Here is a 24,765-nt window from a genome sequence, read left to right as displayed (position 1 = left end):
TCAAGAGTCAATTTTGTGTAATTTTAGACCTTTAACTAGCTATCAGACACAGTAAGCTGTCTATTCCCTGCTTCTTTAAACTAAACAGCCAGTAACAAATTCTTCTAGCTGTGACTTTTGCACAGTATCACCCACCATTTTAGCCTGTCCATCTCAACACGAGCCTCCACCCATCTCTGTCCAAGCACATCTCATGACATTTCACACTCAAAGACAACACAAACGGTGACCTCTATTAGAGCCTCCTGCCTCTCTGTGTTTGCTGGTGCGGACAGATGCAGAGTGGACACTGGAAAGGTCAAATGAGTTATCCTGTCCTCCCCTCGGCCCAATTCACACTCAATGAATTGTGCTGTCATTTAATACTGTCTAAGGTTAAATAGATGTGTTATAAAAGGTGGGTAGAATAGCCAAATACAGTATTTAAGTGAAGAGTATTGGTACATTAAAATAACATATCTTAAAGGGTTCATATTATGCTGTTTTTTGATCTATATTAAATGTTGTTTCCTCATCACAAACAGACCTGGAGTTGTGTTTTGTTTCATTCACACATGTCCAACACACAGCTCCTGGATATTTAGGCTGTGTACTTTTCTCAAACATAAAACTGTTCCACCTTGTGATGTCATGTGGTAATACAAGAAGTGCTCCATGTAAATCCTATAAATCTTCACTAGAACCATTTGGATGATTTTAGCCCTGGAAATGCCAATCTCTACAACACTACATGACATCACATGGTGGAACAGAGCATTTTGAGCTTTGGAGATGAAGACAGACTAATAAAAAAGGATGTGTGAATGAAACGAAACATAGCTCCAGGTATGTTTTTATTGAGGTTTCAAGTTTATGTAGCATAGGACCTTTAAATGAATGTGTATCAGAGGTGAGTAGAGTAGCCAAAAATACTTCTCAAGTACAGAGTATTCTTACTTTTAGACCTGGTTTAGTCATGTTTTATTCCTGGTTTAGTCCTGGTTTAGACCTGGTTGAATCCTGGCTCAGTCACGAATAGCGTACCCTAGGGCTGGGCGATATGGATCAAAAAATATATCTCAATATATTTTGCTATATCTCGATATACGATATATATCTCGATATATGTACAAGAAAAAATAACCCCCTAAAACTGAAAACTGCAAAAACAAATATGCCAAATTCCACAAGGTCTTTTTTTTTTTTAAATTAAAGTGTAAGAGGTCAGCAGTTCATATAGGAACATTTAAGATTACAAAAAACCCTAATTGCATAAATAATAATTTAACTGTTAGATAAAAGAAATAAAACATATTTCCTTCATTTCATTCATAAATTAAACAACTCAACACAAGCTCATCTTTTGCATTAACACTGTTATCCAGACTAGAACCAGAACAGCTCCTAGCCATGAGCTCCTTTAGCAGAAGAAGCTCAGGATGTTCCTTATTTTAACAGATCCATGTTCCTATCCAGCAGTAAGGAGCTATGAGGTTTCCCACAATCCACTGCAGATCAAACCCAACATTTTCCAAAAACTATTGTAGAAGTTACACTACAACAGATTATTAATTCAAATCTTCTGCATAAATAGACATTACATTACTAAACTTTACAAGATATATAGCATAACGACTCTAAAGCCACATCAGCCCGTTGAGATTATAGTGTTTTTTGTTTGCTTGTTTGTTTTTGGGTATTTTTTGCAGCTTTGCGCAGACTTGTTTACGTTTTACAGAAACAAAACTTAAAAAGCGCATGGTTAATTTGCATAAACAGCGCACTCCACGTGCCGCTCATGCGGTTCAACTTCTTTTGGACTAAAGCACATGACTCGGTGGAATATGAGGATGTGCTGCTGAAGGTTTTGTCTGTAAATGGTGGAAAAGTTTCGTGGCGCTAGAAGCTTTTCACTGGCACCAACTTTAGGCGTTCACGGTGATAGTGAGGAGTGAAGGAGACAGAGCGAACAAAATCAGGGAGGCGGGGGCGCGCAGGCGAAGACAGAGAAGACAAACAAACGAAGCGGCGAAATCAGAATTGAATATAAGCATTATATCGATATATACGATATGTCAGAATTCATATCGAGTTTGAAAAATATCTCGATATATTAAAAATATCGAGATATCGCCCACCCCTAGCGTACCCCCACTTAAAACATCACTTAAGTAAAATAATACCACTTAGTAAAATAATATCACTTAAGTAAAGGTAGGAGTAGTAGTCGGAGTCGGAGTAGGAGTCCATCTAGTACTCAAGTAAAAGTAACTGTAAATGTAAGTGACTGGGCATGACTGGTTGCATGCATTTAAGTTAATATAATTTTAAAGACAAACCAAAAATAATGGTATTTTCAAAAATGAGAGTTAAATCATGTCAGAAGGAGTGATGCAAGAAACACAAATGTTCAAAAAATGTCATACTGTCTACATAGTAAAGCTTTTGTCACTGTAGACTCATTCACAGTGGGTATCCAGAGCTTTTACTCAAGTAAGAGTACTGTCAGATATATTCCCTTTTAGAGAAATTAGTAGTCTAAACTGTCATATGCACTTTAGAAGATAATGGAACTTGATTTAGCATAATATGATAATTATGTGGTTACAACAGTCAAAATATTCTAAATTACAGTTTCACTCAATGTCACTAAGGCTGCAAGATTAATCCAATCGAAATTGCAGTCTGAATACTGACATTTTATTTTATTTTTTTAAAGTACCACAATTTCCTCAACAAACAGCTAAATCTCCTGTCTTATTCTTCATAAAACTGCTAATCCTGTAGTTCACATCTGTACAAACATGCTTCATATTTCAGTCTTTTATCAGTTCTTCTGAACGAGTTTAAAATGTGAACTTTGTGCTGAATCCAATACAAAAATCGTATATCGCCTGTCAGAAAAATCTGAATTTCATCTTATTTATTTATTTATTTATTTATTTGCAAATCATTCAGCCTTTAATGCTCATCCCCTCGGAAAAAAAATACAGGAGTGGTCAGTCTTTTATATTTCTCTATACCTGAAACCTTCAACCTCCATTTTCCGTTCCAAGCGCAAAATCAAGAAACTATTCACAGTGAGGGTCAGACTGATGGTTCGCTTTGAACAATAGTTAAAAGTTACTCCCTTTTGCCCGAGCCTGCTGTGCGTAATGTCTACAATCAGCCACTTCCAATGCAAAAAATGGAACTGACAACAAAAGCGCGAGGTCGGTCATATAGAGCCATAGTAAACCAACCGTGCACCGTGATTATAGTGTGTAGTTGATTTTAAAGCTCTTATATTGCACGAAATTACTTCTTGTGATCTTTTAGCCGTGTTGTAATTAGGGCTGGGAATCACAGTGTCCCTCACGATTCAATACAATACTCCATATCACGATACAATATTATCACAATATGATTTTGAATTTAAGAGCAACAATATGTCTTTGTTAAACCACTGCTTGTGCAAAGTTAAAGTGAAATACATTTATTTTAAAGGTGCGCTATGTAACATTTTGGTTGGGGGTCCGTCACCTGCTTTATATCTATGGATATGTTTACCTTACTTTTATTATTTTTTACTTGAAATTCCAGAGCAAGAACTAGGGATTTCCATAACTGTTACCAAGCAAATTCTCTCTAATCTACACAAAAATGATTATCTGACGTCTACAAATATAAGAAAACACCTTTATGTAGTTGAAATCGTGTTTAAATTTATCAGAAAAAAAATTGTTTCTTGTCTATATTGTTCATCAATGTGTTTGAAATCCTGTAATTTTCAACATATTTTTCAACTTTTCTTCACAAATTATTTCTTGATTTGTGTAAAAAAAAAAAAAAAAGTTTATATTTACAGCAGGTATTATCCCACCATATTAAGTCATAATCTGACATATGCATTTTTAAACATGCAATGTGTAAAATTCTAGAGGAGGGTTCACCACCTTCTCGTCTCCATGCTTTGACCAAAAAAAAAAAAAAAAAAAAGAAGTGTTAGTATAGTAGTATAGATTAAAGGGACAGTCAGGAAGTCTATGTTAATGGCCATAGTTATCCTGCCACTAAAAACAGTCTCACCCACTCCACAAAACACCCGAAGCAAATCTATTATTACACCAGACTGTCGATGTGAATGTCTGTGTTGATAGAATAATTTTAGAAGTAAAACCAACCTTGCATTTGAAGGATTTATGTCTGAGCAGCAGCAGCGAGTTGTACTTCCTGATAGAAAACTTGGCAGCGGCGAACTGATATCACCTAGTACCTATCTTAGTGGCAAAGTAAAATTCAATCAACACAACACAGACATTCACATCGACAGTCTGATGTAATAATGATTTGCTTTGAGTGTTTTGTGGAGTGGGTAAGACTGTTTTTAGTGACAGGATAACTATGGCCATTGACATGCACTAGCCTAGCACCAGCGACCTCTGCAAATACAAAGACTGGATGGAATATTAAAAAAAAAAAAAAAAAGTGTCTCCTCACATCTCCAACACTCTGACTCACTAGGAAATGAGGTCCCAAATTCTGGACTGTCCCTTTAAACCTGTTTATCTATGACAAGCCAGACAAGTACAACACAACATTACAGTTCAGATCTGTGGGAATCTGCCCCATTCATGTATTTTTTTAGCAATACTGTAGAAACTGTGAATAAATGTTAGATGGATATGTTGAATGTCATACCATGGGACATTACAGACAAAGCAATAACATCACCATGGAGACCAAGACGCCTTTAAGCCTCTACATAGGGCTTTCAATATTAATGTAATAAACAATACAGACTTAGAATCCAGATTGTTGACTACAAAAAAGTCAAATTTCTTTCTCAAAATCTTCCATCTGCTTTTACTAACAGAGGACTGGCTGTAGACTTCTCCATTAAAAAGACCCGAGTTGATAATAAACCAGCAGCTCCATTTGAAAAACTGGAAAAATGCATTGTGAGATTCAGCATCAATGAATATGTCGCAACGTCTAACAGCAAGAGCCTGGAGTTCACTGACCCAGATGACCCAGATCTTCTTGTATCCATAGAAATGCATTTGTGGCCATTGGAACTAGCCTGGTTCTCACAAGCATGTAAGTGGAAGTGACAGGTGCTACCAGTCAGAGAAATCCGAAGAAAAAAGGACTCCTAGCGTCTTCCACGATGGAGCTATAAGAATGTTAACTGGTGGCAAGGCGGCAATGTGATTCATGTGATAATATTTAAGGGCATGTATCCGATTTTTTTTCATGTATTTGAGAAAAATGTGTCAGATATAATGTATAAGCAATTTCAGGAAGAAAATGCTTAGCATGCTAGTTGTTGTTGGCATTAGTGTGATGGCAAAACTCTGCTCTGGCTTCTGAAATTTTCATAAAGTTCTCATAAACTCATCGTGGTGAATAATTAGAATCTCAGAATGCATAAGGTAAGTGAGGAATAACTTTGGACTTTCAACTTAACTAGTTTTTTTTTTTTAATCTGGTATGGCACTTTTAAAGAAAACATAATGCTTTTTAGTAGTAAATTTGTATTAACTATAACATATGCATATGCATATATTCTAAATAGAAAAACATATGGATATATATTGGGTTGATATTTGTACTTTTTAGCATATAGATTTATGGTAAAAAAAAAAAAAAAAAAGTCTAGGGAAAATAATAAAAATCAACACATTGTCCCAAAATGATCAACAGATCTTACAGGTCCATTTATTTCCCGTTCAAAACTACAGGACTGAAACGCCTCACCTCTTCAGACTGACATTTCACAGTAGGGATCGATCAGCAAATATATATTTTACTTTTCAAATGTGACATTTTTGAATCCTAAAAGTATGACTCAGAGTCTGCATGTTTTGTATAATCACAAGGAAGTATAGAGCAGTGGGCGGAGATAGGAGGTAGGTGAAAACTGAACACTTCTGATCAAGGCTCAAATACAGGAGAATACATGATTACTCAAACATGCGTGAATCAATTAAAATACAACCTTGAGTAAGTTAACGATGATGGAACACTATAATAACGTGCATGGCTAAAAGCTGATAATAGTCAGTTTTACATAATAAATTCAAACACATTCAGATGTTTTTGTGACTCCTCAACATGCATGAATTAAACTGCATGGTATACTTGTGCAAATCAGAATATATTTACTAAAAAAAAAAACATAGATTCTAATAATAAATAAATACTCACATTCATACAGCGCTTTTCCACCCATTCACACACACTCATACACCAGTGTATGCAGACACTAGGGAGCCAGTCTGTGGGCCGGTGGATCTGACCACTCTGTACCAATGTGATGTTTAGGTCGAGAGCGAGATTCAAACCGTCAAGTTGGACAAGCACTCTACCAACTGAGCCTGTAAGTTTGACAATTGTGATTAGTTTTGTCATTTATGTTTCCAGTTCATTAATTTCTGCATAAATCTGTATTGTTTTACCACAGGCTCTGAATGCGGGAAAGGGTTTGAAAGATTCTAAGGGTTCAGAGCTGACTGACACTTTTTTTTTTTTTTTTAGTTTTGCTGGAAGAAATGTCCAGGGAGAAGGAAGTTTGGGTGTCTCTGCTTAGATGCTGCCCCTGTGACCCAACCCCAGACTAAGGATGGATGGATGTTTTAGTTTTTGTATTTGTTATTTATTTTTTGACAAATAAAATCCATTGCTTCATGTATCACACCCCTCTCCTTCCTCAGTAATGGCTACCAAAAATAAAAAGAGAAAGTTAAAACTGAGGGCTGTTGGTAAAGTATAAATGAATGAAGATCAAAATAAAACTAAAAACATGAATGGCTATGTAGTGCTTATAGAATGATTTAGAATATGTGTTATCAAAAGTGTCGAAAATCAGATTCTAATTGATGCTAAAACTAGTATCAAAACTAGATAGTTCTTTAGCCAAGTATTGTTACTGAAAAAAATAAAAATAAATCACACACATTTGACCTTTCCTGAACAGTCCTACACAACATGGTATAATGAAAAAATACTTTTATTTTGTGTATCTTGTCAAAAAAAGGGGGCGACAGTAGCTCAGTTGGTGTGAGGTTGCCAATTTAAATCCCGCTTCCGACATAAACATGACTAGTAGAGCGATCAGATCCTCTGGCCCACAGGTTGGCGATGCGATTCCAGCTCCCAACGGGGGAAATGCTCTCGTTGTTTCAAACCTTGGGCAAGACATTTGACCCACCTTGCCCAGTGTCTGAAACATCGGCGTGTGAATGGGTGAGTGGTTCCTTGATGGAATGCGCTTTAAAATATTTTGAGCAGTGCTTCATTAGCCAGTGTAAACCATGTGAATAATGGATGAGCTTGTTAGCATAACCGCCTGCCTCTTGAGTGAGAAGTGAGGGTGGACATACTGGTCACAGCCATCCAGGTACGCGCAACTTAGTATTCTCCCAGACTCTCTTTGCATTCCTTTTCTTCAGTAAAGGTCTCTACACCAGTGCGTCATGGGGACTATATTTGTCACCATCATAGCGGGCTCCTTATCTTTGTCTGGTCCGCCCACGCTGCTGTGCCCTGGTCCCCACTGGCCGCATGAGTCAATCGACTTTAGTGGACTAGAGTGCATTCAGCGTACACACTCTGTAGTCCTGGGCAGGCCTGTCATGATAACAAAATTTGAAGTCTGATAGAAAATATGAATGATAATTGCAAAAGAAAATTGAAATTCTGTCAACATACGTTTTTTTTTTCAAGATCCTATATTACACAAAATTGATTCTTGGGAGCTTTTATCCATTTCAGAATGTTGTTACCTCATCAAAAACATACCCATAATTGCATTTTGTTTCATTCATGTTTGAGGAATCCTTTATTATCAGTCTGTCTACATCTCCAATGCTCAAAATTCTCTGTTCTCTACTCTCTGGCATGGCTCTGTTATCTACCTTTTATGTTTTCTTTACTAGAGATGAGCAATGCCAAGGCTGAAATCCAAATGATTCTAGTGAAGGTGTATGGAATTCAAAAACACAGTGGAGCATGTCCTGTACTACCATATGAAGTCACAAAGTGGAAAACTGTTTTCTGTTGAGAACAATACAGCCTAAAATGTAAGATGTGTTTGTTAAATATGTGAATAAAACAGAGCAACTCCAGGTATGTTTGTGATGAGACAAAATATTATAACATAGATCAGAAAATTGCAGAATATGGACCCTTTAAGTGTTTTTTTTTTCTTTTTTTAGTATCGATACAGCGCAATTACTTACTCGCCATAGAGACAAGAAAGTTCCATTTAGCATCTAGCCACGTTGAAAAGGTCACCAAACAGACTAGATAAACTTGAGACTATTTTTGGCTGCCAAGAACATCAATAAATTCTGACTCCAATAAAAAAGTCAGTTCCCACTTTCTGGACGAGGCAGCAGCTGGACAAAGTTTGACCCATTCTCTTTCTCAAGTGCTAGTTATTGTCTGTAAGAAATATTGCCGTGTTACCAGAACTGTCTTGGCATTTGCGCTACTCGGTCTTCACCTTGCTGTCCAAAATCAACACTCATTACATTTATATGGACAGAGAACTCAAAGTACGGTATAGAGACAAATTCAGATCTTTGTGGTCCCATCGCTGAGGAAATGTAGATAATGCAGCTACTGTATAATAGATACTTTTGCAGCTGTCATCAATATTCTCTTGGGTTGTGATGCTAACTGAAGGCACTGCTCTGTCTAAAGCTCTGTTACTCAAATTAGACTTTAATCTGAACTTTCTTTCTAACACAATCTGGATATAAATAACGGACTTAGTTGGAACTACAGTAGGTGAGATGATTTATTCTATTAAAGGACCTATGCAAAATTGACTCTTGTGAGCTTGAAGCCAGGTTATAATGGTGGTACCTCATTAAAATATGAAGCTGTAGTTTTCAAGTTAACAGCTTCCTTTTACATTTTGTTAGTTTGTCAGTAGAGATTGGCAATTCCAGGGCTGAAAAGATCCAAATGATTCGAGTGAAGTTGTACTGAAGGTTAAAAACACAGTGGAGCACGTCCTGTATTACAAACTGACATCGCAAGCTGGAACAGAGTTTTCTGTTTGAGAGAAGAACTCTGAGTAAATATACAGGGTTTGTGTGTTAATGAATGAAACAAAACACAACTCCAGAAATACGGAAATCGGCGTCCCTTCATGCAATAAAGGACTTTTAATATATTCAGTCGAAGTGCCTCGGGTTTGTACCTTGCCCAATCTTACATTTTCCAGTAAAGGTAATTTTCTGTTTCTAAACTCCAGAAATCTTTTTGAAGAGGAAACATTACAACATAGATCAGATAATAGAGTAATACGGGCCCTTTCAAATAACATTACAGTCACACACTTGTTTTTGCTGAAAACCAAATACCTAAACAGGATCATGAATGCTCATATTGATCACAGTCGGCTGAAAATGTGTTGTTTAATCATTATTTTTTTCTTGAGTTTTCAGACAATGTAAAAACGTATCCGGCTGTGTTTTCTAATGTGTGCTTTGTGTCATCATTGTAACTGCTGAACATTCTACCATACACACACATAAAGAACAATCCCAGCATGATGTCACTGGAAAGTATCAACTACTAATAAAACAACTATCATACATAACCACATTTTTTAGCAAAAATATCAAAATATCTATATACTGAATCATTGAATGTGATGAAACATTATTGATGTTGTGAGCTGCTGTAACGATACATCGCCAAGAGTACTTTTTTGGTATATTTTACTCAATTATTTTGTTACAGTGCTATAGTTTTGTTGCTTGATCAGTGGAAAGAAACTTGCTTATGCAGCACATTTGACATTTTCACTGTTTTAATGATTAAAATGTTTGTGTTTCATATTAACGTTGCACAAGAAGTGGTTTAACAAAGCCTTTTAGTATCACAGCTATGATTTAGCCTTTATTTTTTATTGAACTGTATCGAATTGATTCGAAATATATCATGCTGAACTGTATCGAAATACAAATCATATCATGGCCTGTGTATCAAGGTATGTATTGTATCGCCAAATTCTTTTCAAACATGCTACGAATTACATTACTAACAAGTTATTCGCAGCAACAATAGTTTTCACTTTCATTTTATCTGACTTTGATCGAACCAAAATAATGAAACGACACAGGCTAGTCCGTGGTGGAGAGGCTGTAGTTCTGTCTAAACACATGTCTAATATTTTCCAGGCTGTTTCTTACCTTCCCAGTTGAATGTCTCTCCCCTCTGCACCTAATGTAAACCGGACCACACTGTTACATGCATCTCAGTATGTATCGGCTTCTCCAGATGTGTTAATGGGATCTGGAGGATTGGAATGACACCTTTATCATAATCCAACTGGACTAGAGCTCTATTCACACGGGATAAGTACAACCTGGAGATGTCTGGAAATTTGCAAATTACCACCCCACCTCTGTGTTACTTGCAGTGCATTCACTCAGGATCAGAGAAGTCTATAAATGACTCTATTTCACTGACCTTGACACAGAGATTGAAAGAGAAAAGCACATGGAAAAAAAAAAATTAGACAGAAATTACAAAAAACAATTACAACAACAAACACTGAGATGCAGATTGCAAATAAAGTAGGTAATTTCTGGCAAAATTTTTACTTTACAAATTACAGACATGGCACATTCGCATGGGATTAAGACCTCAAGCATCCTCCACAATTATTACAAATCACCAAAGATCTACAAGTCACACTAATCCAGTGCGAATAAGGTCAAAGTCAGTTATCCAGTTCATACGTAGTAACTGCATTTGTTAATTTGCTAATCCTGCTTCAATCCCTAGTGTACACTGTTTAGTTTACATGGCTAACTTTGAAACAGCAGTGGCAGCGTTATGATAATAGCCTTTAAGCTGCTCAAAGTAATTTTCTAATCCATCTTTTTTTTTTTTTTTATGAAGTGAATAATAAGGAAGGTCTAAGTCACCATTAACAATACAAAATGCATATATACTTATTCAACATGGCGCTCTAGCACACACATAAAGATGCTAATATGATCTGAGGGGACATGTTGTGGCACCATTTTATCCCATGGGGCCAATTATAAACTGCAGCTTGAAGAAGAATAGTGAACATGAACATGTATGCTTTTAAGCGGTCACTAGCATGTTTTTCCACATGCAGTGTTGGAACTTTTATTCTTAAAAAGGGGGTATTATGCAAAATCAACCATCTGAAGTTTTCAACATGTTATAATGTTGTTCCTTCATCATAAACATGCCTGAAGAAGTTTTAGATGTCATCCATGTCATTTAGCGACCTCTCCTGGGCCCTATTCAAACCCTCCTTGTGGTTAGCAATACAATCCTGTCCAAAGCTCAGGCCTCAAGCCTTCATCACCCATGCTCCCACATGACAATACTTCATAAATACGCAAAAGCATGATACAAAACAATACACTACAACTTTACAAACTTAACACATGTTATGGAATATAGTTTTTATTCTTACTCTGAAAGGGGACTGACTTAACATAGGCTGCAATGGGAAAGGAAACCCAGAGCATCAAAAACGAAAGTGAAACTTGTAAATACCCTGTTTCAACATATATAGCATTTGCAAAACAATAAAAGGTAACATGGTGATCTAAATATATTACATGTTTGCAATTAATACCCCATAGAAGTAAAATACTCCCTCTTTAATGACTGCAAAGCTAACTATGTGATTGACGCACAAATAATTCAGGTAAGGCTCTGAAATAAGGACAAAACACGACCTGTACCAAATTACCATATCAAGCTTTTCTGACTTTTTATAGACTGTTTCTTTTTCCAGCACACCTTAGCATTCTGATTTAACATGTAACTGCTTAGCTTGCTGATTATACTATTTGCAAAACTTTGATTACAATGTAAGCTAGCGGTATTTATAAGCATTTACAACTCCAAAGTTTTAGTGGCTAACTTTTGTTTCCCAGACACTCTTAAATGTACACTAAGATTTCTCCTGGAAGGTCTGTCACCTGCTACTTCACAGTGTTGCATTAAACCTACATATTTCACAGGTCAGATCTATGGAAAGGCAACCCTGCTCACAATAATACATGTTTTTTTTTTTTCCAATTAAGAACACCCATAATGGAAAGAAATGCAAGAAATCTGTTTAATACCATACTGTGGAACATTCCAGGCAAAGCAATAACATATCCAATAACATCTGATTCTCTTCTTAACAAAAGGATTCTCTTTCTTAACAAAAAAAAAAAAAAGGCTTCTTTAACTCCCCTCTCGAACCAATTCTTTTCTCTGGCTCAGATCTGTACCTCACTGTCCTCAAATGAGTGGCCCGTGGCTTTTAGGCTGAGATGTACAGCAGACTGAGGTCCACTGCTGCTCTCTCGTCTGTGTTGGTACATCCTCTTGTGAAGTGGCTGTTTAGTTTCTCCATTGTAGTGTTCACTGCAGTTTTCACTACACTGAATGGAGTAGACCACATTGCTTTGTTTGTGGCTCGATGTTTCGTCCTTTGTGTGGACCAGTTTCTGTCTTAAAGTGTTTGTAGGTTTAAAATATACTGGGTTGTTGTCTGAAAATCATCTGTAGTTTTTCAAGAACACCAGCCATGTAAGGAATAGTTACACTCTTTCTCCTGGGTTCTGATTCTCTGTTGTACTGTTTATTAGTTATCTTGGTTTTGTTGAAGGCCCATTTCAGATATCCACAATCAGAGAGGGCTTTCTGCACATGTTCTTCTTCTTTCTCCTTTCCCTCTGTGCTTGGTAGGCACCGCTTGGGCCCTGTGTTGTAGTATCTGAATAACTCCAAGTTTGTGTTGCAGTGGGTGGTGAGAATCAAAAATCTTCTCCTTACTGCACAATCTAGCATATACTTGTCTATGTGCTCTTATACTTGTTCTGATACAGTTCAAGATCATTCTAAAGCTACTCAGGAAAGGTTCATTTCTGTACTGTGAATGTGATTGTTTAGTATTGATACTTGGTCAAATGAGTACCAAGTTTTTGAGATTCGTTTTAGTATTGATAAGTACCTGATTTTTTATACTTTTGACACCCATACTTCCAAACAGATGCCTTAAAGGTGTACTATGTAACTTTTTCATTGAGGGTCCGTCACCTGCCTGTTTCTATGTATATGTCGTTCCTCTGCCTGGTATGTTCCACAGTATGACATTAAACAGTTTGACCTTACTTTTATTATTTTTTACTTGCAAGTGAGTTGAAAGGGCTGGAAATTATCCAAATGGTTTAATTCTAGTGAAGGTGTATGGAGTTGAAAAGTACTTCCTATATTACCGCATGATATCATAAGTTGGAATAGAGTGTTTTCTGTTTGAGAGAAGAACTAATCCTAAATATGCAGGGTTTGTGTGTTAAATGTGTGAATGAAACAAAACACAATCCCAGGTATGTTGTTGATGAGGAAACAAGATTATAACATCAGAAAATTACGTAATATATGCCCTTTAATACTGTACAATGATGACAATAAATGTAAGGGAAAAAAAGGCTGCTTTTTATTAAATACATCCATAAATATAGGTCAAAAGCCATCTGTTAAGATCTGTGCTAGTGTAAGTGTGCAGTACAGTTATAATGGGCAGGGAGACTTTGAAATGGATAATGTGATAAAGCTAGTGCACAAAAGAGACAGCAATTATAATTACATCTGGATACCATTACAGTAAGATATATATTTTATCATATGAATGTGTAAAACATGTGGAGCTTCAGGAAATAATATTAAAATGCCTCCAACTGTCCACTTTAGAAAGCATTTTTTATTTTTTTATTTTTTTTGCCAATTTATTAATATAGATAGATACATCTAGGAATACAAAACTAGGAATATTGAAAATGTAGCTGGATTGGATATCAGTTTTGGACATATACAATGATGTAATAAGACTTAACTTCTATACTTTTGACAACAGATTGGAAAGATGCTGACAGTACTTCTTCTATCACTTAAAGCCTGTCTCTATGCTGGGACTTGGCAATGACCAGGCGGTTTCCCGCTGTCTGGCTTTGTAGCTCATACTCATTGTGCTTCCTTGTTTAAGAAGATGCTAATTTAAAAATGCTAATTAGTAAAGAATGGGAACAAGGCTCTCAGAAGACTCCGTTTTGAAAGGCTGGCCCAAAGATAATGAGAGACCAACACAGAATACATTGAAGTTTCATTTACACAAACTGACTAGCTAAAGAGTACAGATTCCAGATGTAATTTGTGTTTTGACTAAAGATTTTTAATAGTTTGACTTGTAAGGAAGTTTTGAACTCATAAATGTATTTGTGTAATTACATAGCTGCAAACACCAACTGATACTTTGCAGCTGATGTCATCAGTATTCCCTGGGAGTGTGATGTTCATTTTAGGCTCTCTGAAGCTCTGTTACTCAATGCAGACTTCAATCTGAGCTTTGTTTTAACTAAATCGGAACAAAATTAAAACCTGACAATGAATGAACAAAGAACTAACTTAGTTTGAATTAGAACAGGTGTACCTGTGTCCAGAAGGGAGGGGGGAGCTTTACATTGAAATCAGTTCAGTTCAAAAACTACTATGAGTGACATATGCTACAACTGCTACACATCAAAACACAGACACAGCAAAGGGCAGATCGGGGGGCAGACAGGGACTCAATACAGCAAATAAGCGAAATATGTGTATTTATAAAGGGTTAAAATAAGCCCCGAGACCTTTAATCATGCTTAGATCCTCCATAGGATACACAACATATTTGATATTGGCTTTATCAAGGTGTATTTTCAAAAACTTGCAGTAAAAAGTACTGCTTTAAGGCATATGGACTAATTTACCTGAAAGCCTGAGGGCCACTTTGGCACCTGGGCCATAGTTAGGACATGTCTGGTCTAAGCTGTCACATGCACTTTAAATCGATTACACTATTTTTGACTAGCATGAGCCTGCTCCTTCTCACAATAAAATGGAAGTAGTGGTGTTATCATGTTCAGACTGCTCTCTTTGGCATGAATAAAATATTGTTTTCCATCTTATCAGAAAATACATTCACGTTCTAACTTAATTATCCATGCTTATGTGTACAAAGTAATGCACTACTCTTGAAGCTGTTTGATTTTCCTTCACAACATGTCAGTGTCCAGTGAGTCCAGTTCTTCTATGTCTAATCAAATGAATGTATACAAACCATAACATCAGAGCATTTCAAATAGTCTCATGAATTATTATCCAGTCAAGTGGTTTGTTATGAATCACTTTAGTGGAAAAACAAAGGAGATAGAATGAGGGCATGTTCCTGGAAACAATCAAGTGTCTAATGAAGATGTCTATGAAGAGGCCTGTTCATTAGGAGAAGACAATAACACAAGTCTGTATCTGCAACAATGAATTTTAACATTTTGGGAGGACAGTTTAGACTTGTCACAGGCAAAACTAGGCCAGGGGAAAAAAAAAAAAAAAAAAAAAAAAGAATCCATCTTTTTTTGCAAGAATATTCAGACAACTATTTGAAATTGTTGCCCAAAATGCGACTACGTTGCTTAAAGAAACATGAAACATTCCAGACAGAGCGATAACATCTCCATGGAAACAAACATTTAATCGACCTTCCACCAGAAAAATTACACAATACATATTTAATATATATTTTTGTGAACAGTGAGATGCTATATTGACTAATTATGATTTACTCAAAGCACTATGTAAGATTTTTTGGTGGGGTGTCCGCAGCTCCTTATTGCTTTGCCTAAAATGTTCCAGAGTATGGCATTAAACATGTTCATCTGGCATTTATTCAAAGCTCCTATATTATGCAAAATTGACTCTTGTGAGCTTTTTGCCATGTTTTAATGTTGTTACCTTGTCAAAAACATACCTGGAGTTATTTTATTTCATTCAGACATGTGTGAGTAACAGCTACCTTTTACGTTTGATGGTGTATGGAGTGAAAGCACACTGGAGCACTTTCAAAACACAGTGGAGCACTTATATTACCACATGACATCACAAGGATACAATCTATTCAGTGCAGAATTTGTGTCTTAAACATGTGCGAATGAAACAAAACACAACTCTGGATATGTTTTTGTTGAGGAAACAATATTATAACATAGATTAGAAAATGGCGTAATACAAGCTCTTTAAAAACATAGTGGAGCACATCCTGTATTACTGCATGACATCGATGCTCTAAAGTTATGCCTCACTTATCTAATGCATTCCGAGCATCCTAATTATTCACCACAGTGAGTGTATATGCTCTTTTCACAATCCGTTTGCACCGTTTTGTCGTGTTGGTAAGGCTAACAACAACTAGCATGCTAACACACACTTCCTGAATGACAGAAAATATAAAGATAACCTCGAGAGCTGCTTATACAATATTTCTGTACATTTCTGTGCATAAATACATGAAAAGTACATTACATTTTATGACCTTTTATTGTGACTGAATAAGTAACCGAGGACTTTTCTTTTAACAAAACTTATATTTTCAAAAGATCAACAGATCGTATATGATACAAAAGAGACCAACCTTGACAGATAGCACTGGTACAATATAGTAGAAGTTCTTCAGGTTCTCATTTCAGCACCAACAAACAACAGCTCGCAGAGGGCTTAATACATAATATTCAAAGAAACAAAGTTTGAGGGAAGATTACTGCGAAGCTCTGTGAAAATATTTGTACATTAACTGGAGGTAAGGGAACGAAAACTTCACCGGGATTAGAATATGATCCAGGTCTCAAAGCAAAAATCCAACTTTGCTGTTTGTATATGTGCCTCGTTACCTTTCTGCATTCTCTCAAACAAAAGGAAAACAAAATAACTCAATTTTTCTGGCACTAAACTCCCAGTATGTGTGAGAGTGAGAGATAGCAAATAGACAGACAAGCTGCATAAGAATGAGCTGCTTAAAAGGATCTGCATGTAGCCTGGCTCTTACTGTTTTAAAAGAGAAACTACAATCATAACTGAACCTGTGTTGCCAGAGCCTTAACCCGCAGATAGAGGAGTTTTTCTCATTCTCAGTATATGCACAGGCTGTAGATGCTGGGGTTTACGAAGTGACCATTCAGAGAGGCATTTTAGGTTTAAACCAACTGGATTTCAGCATTGAAACTATCAACTGAAAGGCTCATTATACTTTCTGATTGGATAAGTGTCTTGAGAACCAAAATACTAAATTATTAAATAGAGTGACCAGATGTCCCTATTTACCCAGGACAGTCCCAGTTATGAGCTCTGTGTCCCCTGTCCCAGCAGATTTATCCAAAACCATTTATTTGTCCCAGTTTTACTCAAGAAATGTCCCAGGTGTCCCTATGTTTGACCAATTAGATCCCTGTCGACAGTAAAGAGAGGCATAAATCGTAATTTGTTTTGATAAAATACAGAAAGGCTGCTTATAAATGACCAAAACACAAAGAAAATGTGACTGTACTGACACACATGTTAGTCAGAGTGTAACGATTCTCCTTAATTACACGCTGGTTTCACAATTTTATGACCAACCTCCCCAAACTGTGAATTTTTGATTTTGAAGATCTGGTCACCCTATTATTACATGAATAACTTGGCATCATGTCCAATGTTTTTTTTGTAATTAAGAATAAAACAACATTATAATTAGTAATAGTAAAAGCTATATTTGATAATGTTGCCATGATCATGTTACTCTTAGCGGCAGTAGCTCAGTTGGTAGAGTGTTTGTCCACTGATCCGAAAGTTGGTGGTTTGAATCCTGCTCTCGACAGAAACCACTGGCTGAGCGGTCAAATTCACTGACCCATAGGTTGGCTGGTGTGATTCCAACTCCCACAGATCGTACCGTCGTCGTTGCATCATTGGGCAAGACACTTAACCCACCTCACTCCTAGTGTGTGCGTACCCTGGTGTGTGAACTGGTGAGTTGTTTCTTGTTGTAGAGCACTTTGAGCCTTGAAGGTGGAAAAGCGCTGTATGAAAATGTGTCCTTAAACATGACAATGGAGAAACACGCTGAGTGCCCGGCCACGTCAATCTGCTTCCATGTGTCTGCTCCTCTGACGCTGACATCAAATAGAGGCACCTTGCAGACACGGTGGCGGAGTGGCTAGCACTTACGCCTCACAGCAAGAAGGTTCCGAGTTGCCCGGGCCTTTCTCTGTGGAAGTTTGCATGTTCTCCTCATGTTTGAGTCTTTCCTCATCAACTGAAAAGTACCATAGGTAAAATTCTCCAGTTGAGGCAGTCCTGACCAAGCCTAGCAACAAGACAATGGAGATGGGTCCCCAGGTGCCCCATATGCTGCCCATTGTTCCTGAAGGGATGGGTGAAGGATAATTTTCCTACAGGGATAATCTTAAGCATGACTGTGGCTCTTTGTAAAGGTAATTTAGAAGAGTGTCATATTAAAATGTTCTCTCTAAAAACTAAAAAATCTAGTAAAATCATGTGTAACCAGTAGCCAAAGTAAGGTCACTAAAATATCAAGCTTTAGCTACCCTTAAATATTTACAAATTAAGTTAAAATTTTATGGTCAGTACACTGTAGACTGCCACCTACAAAATAATAATAATAATAAAAAAAGGTGTGGATCCTCCATTAGAAAATAATAATTAAGCTTCTGATGAAGCTGTGCCATATTCAACTCTAAAGATGTAATTATTGTCAGGTGAAAGGACTTTAAACCATCAGATTAACATTGTGCATTTGTGGAGCCAATTCCAAACAAATAATGATGAGACCCAACAATAGTGCCTCAGAAGTTTGGTGATTTCTTCTTAAAACAAATATTACATTATTAAATTTTTGATCGTGAACCCAATCTACTATTAGCTTTTGTGTTTTGTGTCTGTTTTCTCTTCCTTATGACGATAGTTTTCGTATTGTACTTTTGAGCTAGTAATTTCCCTTGTGTATTAAAGTCACACTGTGTAATGTCTCTGGTTAAGGGTCCATCATCTGCTTCGCTTCATGGGGATATTGTCTGGAATGTTCCACAGTACGGCATTAAATGGTCACATGATAAATCGCCACATTTTATACAGTGCTTTTCCACCTTCAAAGCACTCAAAGCGCCTTACATCAAGGAACCACTCACCAATTCACACACCAATGTACACAGACACTGGGTGAGGTGGGTTAAGTGTCTTGCCCAAGGACACAATGGCAGCATTCATCTGTGGGAGCTGGAATCACACCTCCAACATGGGGGTCAGTGGATGTGACCGCTCAACCAATGATCGAGAGCAGGATTCACACCGCCAACTTTCGAATCCATGGACAAACGCTCTTACCCACTGAGCTTCTGCCGCCCATTACACTTTATCTCTATGGAGACAGCAGGTGACACTACAGAGACAAGTTACATGTCAGATCAGTGAAGAGGCAAGCCCACTCGTAGTAAGAATGCAACCCATGTTATTGAGTAAATGCAAGATGGACACATTTAACACCTTCCCAGAATATCCCAGACAGAACAATAACATCTCTGTGGAGACAAGGTGGCTTCTCCAGAAAAGTTACACAGTGCACCTTTAATACACAAGGAAATAACTTGGACATAAAAATGCTAGCTCAAAAATACAATACATAAACTGTTCTGAATCTAAGTATACATTAATAAACAGCTGGATCACAGTAACCATAGTAATCACGAGTGCAATGAAAAAGAAAAGCCCTGACTTTTACGCTTCATTGCGATTATCACAGTGTAAGCCAATCATTTATCACATTATCATTTTAAATCATTTCTCTTGTATTCAAGTCCCCCGCTCATTTGGGTAATTAAACCTTGTTTCTCTCTGGGGTCTCACACAATTCTACAAACCCAAGTCTAAAATTAAAAGTGCGCAAGGAAGATATTTTCATTTAACAAAACAAACGTGCTCTAAAATCCACAATACTTATGACCAGACTAGTAAAAAAATGGCTGTACTTGCCCTTATAAAAGAACAAAGCAACCAAAAATGCACATTTAACCAAGACAGAGATGTACACACTTTATTAATGAGGGCTAAATGTTACTTAGTTTTGTATTATGATTGCTATATATCCTTGTGATGTCATGTGGTAATTCAGAAGACCCATTGTGTTTTTAAACTCTATACAACTTCACTAGAATAATTTAATAACATTTAATAAATAATAATCATAATAATAAATCTCCATTTATAAAGCACTTTTAAAATAAAGTTTTACAAAGTGCTGTATAAGTTGCAATGAACAATACAAAAAGCATAAAAACAGCATCCAGAAAGCATACAAAAACAGACAATGATGCAAACAGTCTAATAAATTATAATAAAATAAAAAGAAATAAGGAACAAAATCACACTAAAACCAGTTAAAGGAAGGCCAACTGATGAAAATAAGTTTCAAGAAGTGATTTAAAAGATTATACTGATGGTGCGAGCCTCATCTCCTCGGCAGGTCGTTCGTTCCAAAGCCGAGGCGCCCTGACTGAAAAGGCTCCATCAGTCTTTGTCCGGAGCCTGGACTTTGGAACAGCCACAGGGACCTGCCTGAGGATCTAAGACTACGGGAGGCTCGTACAGAGTTAAAAGTTCTGAAATGTAACCTGGTGCAAGCTAAATGAGCTCAGTAAAATCTTAAAATTGATTCTAAAACACACAGGCAGCCAATGAAGGAAAGCTCAAACAGGAGGAATGTGTTGATGTCTGTTAAACTCAGAGAGAAGCCGAGCTGCTGCCTTCTGAACCACTTGGGGACAGATCATTTCAGCCCTGCAATTGCCAATCTCTACTGAACTAAAGGTAAAAGTTATCTGTTAACTTGAAAACTACCACTACAAGACATCACAAGGTGGAACACAGACTAATAATAACGGATCACTCAAACAACTCCAGATATGTTTTTGAGGAGGTAACAACATTCAAAGCTCACAAGAGTCAATTTTGTGTAATATAGAACCTTCAAATATGATCATGTGAACTATATTTTAGAGAAATGACTAGTCTAACCTGACGTATATATGAAAAAATATATAATATATAAAAAAACATTGCTGCAGTTTATGATTTTAGTCTTAGGGGAAGTTCTGTATGATTTTGGACTCTATTGAAGAATTTCACATCAACTTTCAGAAGGCGAATGAAAAGATTTGATTCAAGGATGTCAGTGCCCTTTGCCTTTGCTTTATTTCAAATTCAGATGCAGAATGCAGCTGTCTCTTTTGATACTGGAAAACTCATATCTTACATGCATTTTAGAATCTATTAGAATAAGTTCACCATCTGGAAATATTTGATTTGATTATTTATTCCACAAACTCGAAGTGGAATATGTAGGAGCTATGTATTAAGCATGAGGAAGGATCAGAATATGTGGACCAGATGAGCAAATACAAGTGCATCCTCCACAAATAAGAGGAAAGGACAGGGGGACCATACATAATAGATTCCTCTGTCACAAGCCTCAATTTGGGGGCCCTAAGCAAACTTGACATATAAAACAGGCATTATAGTGAGGGCCCCAAAGTCAAGTTCAGACATGAGTGGCACTGAGGGCAACTGATTTGTGGCCCTAGGCAGCCGTCTACTTTTGCCTAATGGTGCCTCTGGTTGACCCCTCCAATAGATAGCTGCACATCACACTGTAGCAAGGAGCAAATTTCATTTACTAGTTCAATGTCTGGAGATTGGTCCCACGGCTCCTGATCGGTTGCCCCAGCAGCACTGAATGATGGTTCAAACGTAGAGGACAAATTGGAGCTGATGTCACCATAAACATCATCACAACAGTGATCAGCAGCTGTCAACGCCTCCTTTGGAGAGCTGCACATCAATTCATGTCATCAAATCATGTGGATTTTTTGTTTTTTTGTTTTGTTTTCATTTGTACCAAAATGACAATGTGGTAGCCAATAGAAATCCTCATTTTGTTTTTAAAACTTCCGTATTAACCCACTCTACATGATTCTGGTGATTTTATTATGCTATTTTGCCCCGAAATCAATCCTTATTCCAAACATGGAGCTTAGGTCCAAATTCGCCCCATAACTGCTGGCCTCTTGTCTCTGGTCCCACTTCTCCTGACAGCGTACCTTAACAGCATTGAAGGATGGGTCAAATGCAGAGGACACATTTTCCTATGGGGAAAACACAGTGTACCTTAAACTTAACTTTATGTCCTTGGGGAAATTCTCCATAGCATCAGTTTATCCTCGCAGTACAAAGTGTTATTTTGACAGTGTTCTGAGCTGAGAAGGCTAGTCTCCGCACTGACAGAGAGAGGTGAACAGAGGAGAGCGATACAAAGGGAGACATAACAACAGCCTATTGAAGCACGACTGTTTCTTATTATTTTCAAGTGCATTCTAAACAGTCGCGAAGGCTTTTCTCGATCCATTCCAATTGACGTACTGATAAATGATGCATGAGGACATTTCTATACACATGTACTCACAGTTCTCAAAAGCAGACAAAAGCTAGTTTATATGTGCGCAGAATACAAAGGACTGTTCCAAGATATGCACCTGATCTGTATTCATGATTAAAAGGGGACGTAGTTCGTAAAATTGACTTTCGTGAGCTTTCCGTTTAAATTTGTTTGTATTGTCCTGCATTTGAGGTTTTAGTGCTCAGAAAGTTTCCACTTAGCCCTATCTCCTCCCACTGCTCTATACTTACTTACATCATTAATTTATCAGATATTTTAGCAGTTGCTTGTTAATGTTCTTATTATGCAAATATTAAAGCAACTCTAAGATAAGGCTTTGATTTTACATTAAAATACCTGTATGTGTCCCCAGATACAGGTGAATATTTTCAAATCCAACATAGTTTTTACTAATAACTGCTGTTCAATAATAATAATAATAATAATAATAGCTGCTTTAGGTGTCAAGATGCTCCAAGATTCACTCAAGATCCAATCAGAAAGCAGAATGAGCCTCACATAAGTTTCTCATTTAGGTTGTAAATTCCAATCTAGTTGCTTTAAACCTAAAAAGCCTCTCCGATCTGAATCCTCACCAAGCCCGGGGCCTAAACATGACTGCCTATTCAAGTGAACTGGTCTATGGCCTTTACTAACAATACTCTATCCAGTTAGTTTAATGGAGCGATGATTCTCACTACCTAGACCAAAGCATCTGCAGCCCATCATGAATCAGCGCTAGTGCAGCCTTTGCCACTCAGGGAGGGAATTCTGGAGGTTCTGAAAGCTTGAATGTATCTGCACTGGTAACACAGGGTACATGCAGTTCTGCCTGTTTCTTTCACACGTTCAATATTCACCCATTTGTGCATCTTCCACATGTGCAGAACACCTTTGGGTCACAGCACCCATGAGGAGATTTGACGAGATGGAGACAGTGACACTGAAACTAAACTGAAACAATTTTTTAAACATTTTGCCTCATCTGCCTCCCCTGACCGCACGTCGCTGGATGGAGAAGCGTGGCCCACTCATCCACAGCTTAGGCGTGTCATCTCAAAGTGAAGCCTCCTTAAGGATTTCAGGAGATTTGTGTCTTCCGCACAATGATTACTGCATTAGTGAGAAGAGGCTCTTGTGTTGTAGAGAAGCAACTTAATCATCTGAAAAGGCGCTGATGAACCTCTTATTGAAGTGTCATCTTGCAAAATGTTATTCCTTTATATTTACCGCTCGGAAACAGAGGATGGTGATCGGTGTAGTTTTCGCAGTGTTTTACATCAGGCTGCAGCAACAAAAACTTCATTTAGATCTGTGACTTACCTTGATGCTAACAATTCGCTGCATGATCGTGTAAATATACACATATAGGACAGTGCTGATGGAGGAGGTCAGTGAGATAAAGAGGGCCCAGGTTATGGAAGGACTCGCAGGTGATGAGGAGGACCTTGTATTGGATGTGGTACTGTACGAGGAGCCAGTGGAGTTGTTTGAGGACGGGGGTGATGCTGTCTCTGGAGCAGGTGTGGGTGAGGAGGCAGGCAGCAGAGTATTGGAGTGGTTTTTGGAGTTGAGTGGAGGAGAGATCATATAGAAGGCTATAGCGGTAGTCGAGTCTGGAGGTGATGAAGGCATGAATATGGATTTCTGCTGTGGGCTGAGCGAAGAGTGAGGTGAGATGGAAAAAAGATGTTTTGCTGATGTAGCTGAAATGAGGGTAGGGTTCATGATGATACCAAGGTTGTGTACGGAGGGGGATTGGGTAACGGGGAGGCCAATGGATGAAGAAGGAGATGCTCTGAGCAGATGGGAAGAGAGCTTAGGGTCCAGTGATGAGCAGTTCTGTTTTATTGCTGTTAAGTTTGAGGAAGTTGTGGTCCATCCAGGTTTTAATGTCAGACAGGCAGACCCAAATGATCACTGGCAGTAGTTTTTCACAGCAAAGTGTTTATACCATCAATCCTCACCAACATGGAACATGTAATACAAACCTAACCATGTTCCAAGCCTTATACAAAGGTGTCTGGGCGCTGTCATAGCCATAGTGAATCAACCCATCTGATCCACTCGCTGTATTGACCAGCATTTCTGTGGCCATTACCTCTATGTTTCAATGTGCAACCCTTTGTGAAAATAGTTTGGACACCCTCTGTTCTAAGACTAGTCTGAATCACTGAGGACAAACTAGGAATGCCAAATATCTGCAAAATGTCCAATATCATACTAATACCGATATTTGGATCACCATTACTGATCCATCACTAGTGAGTGTTAAGTGTTAAACCGACTTTGCAACTAGACAACTTGCGATCCGAATCTGAAAATGTGAAATATCCACATTTAAAAGAATACAGTAGTTTTAGATCATGTAAACATATCAGCAGTCACCATCCGAATTCATATACCACGTTTCCACATGTTTAAAACTCCATTTAAATTTACAGTTACGA

General features: G+C 37.5%; 1 protein-coding gene across 1 annotated transcript in view; it reads right to left on the bottom strand.

The window, feature by feature from the left end:
- LOC110173678 (zinc transporter ZIP11) overlaps nt 1-24,765 on the bottom strand; it is a 172,168-nt gene that overhangs the window by 29,322 nt on the left and 118,081 nt on the right. The gene's annotated exons all lie outside the window — the stretch shown is intronic.

Source organism: Boleophthalmus pectinirostris, unplaced genomic scaffold (genome assembly GCF_026225935.1).
Source record: "Boleophthalmus pectinirostris isolate CB_2022bp ecotype Guang Dong unplaced genomic scaffold, ASM2622593v1 HiC_scaffold_14, whole genome shotgun sequence".
Taxonomy (NCBI): domain Eukaryota; kingdom Metazoa; phylum Chordata; class Actinopteri; order Gobiiformes; family Gobiidae; genus Boleophthalmus; species Boleophthalmus pectinirostris.
The sequence above is the reverse complement of the archived record's forward strand: the minus strand, read 5'-3'. Positions and strand labels throughout refer to the sequence as shown.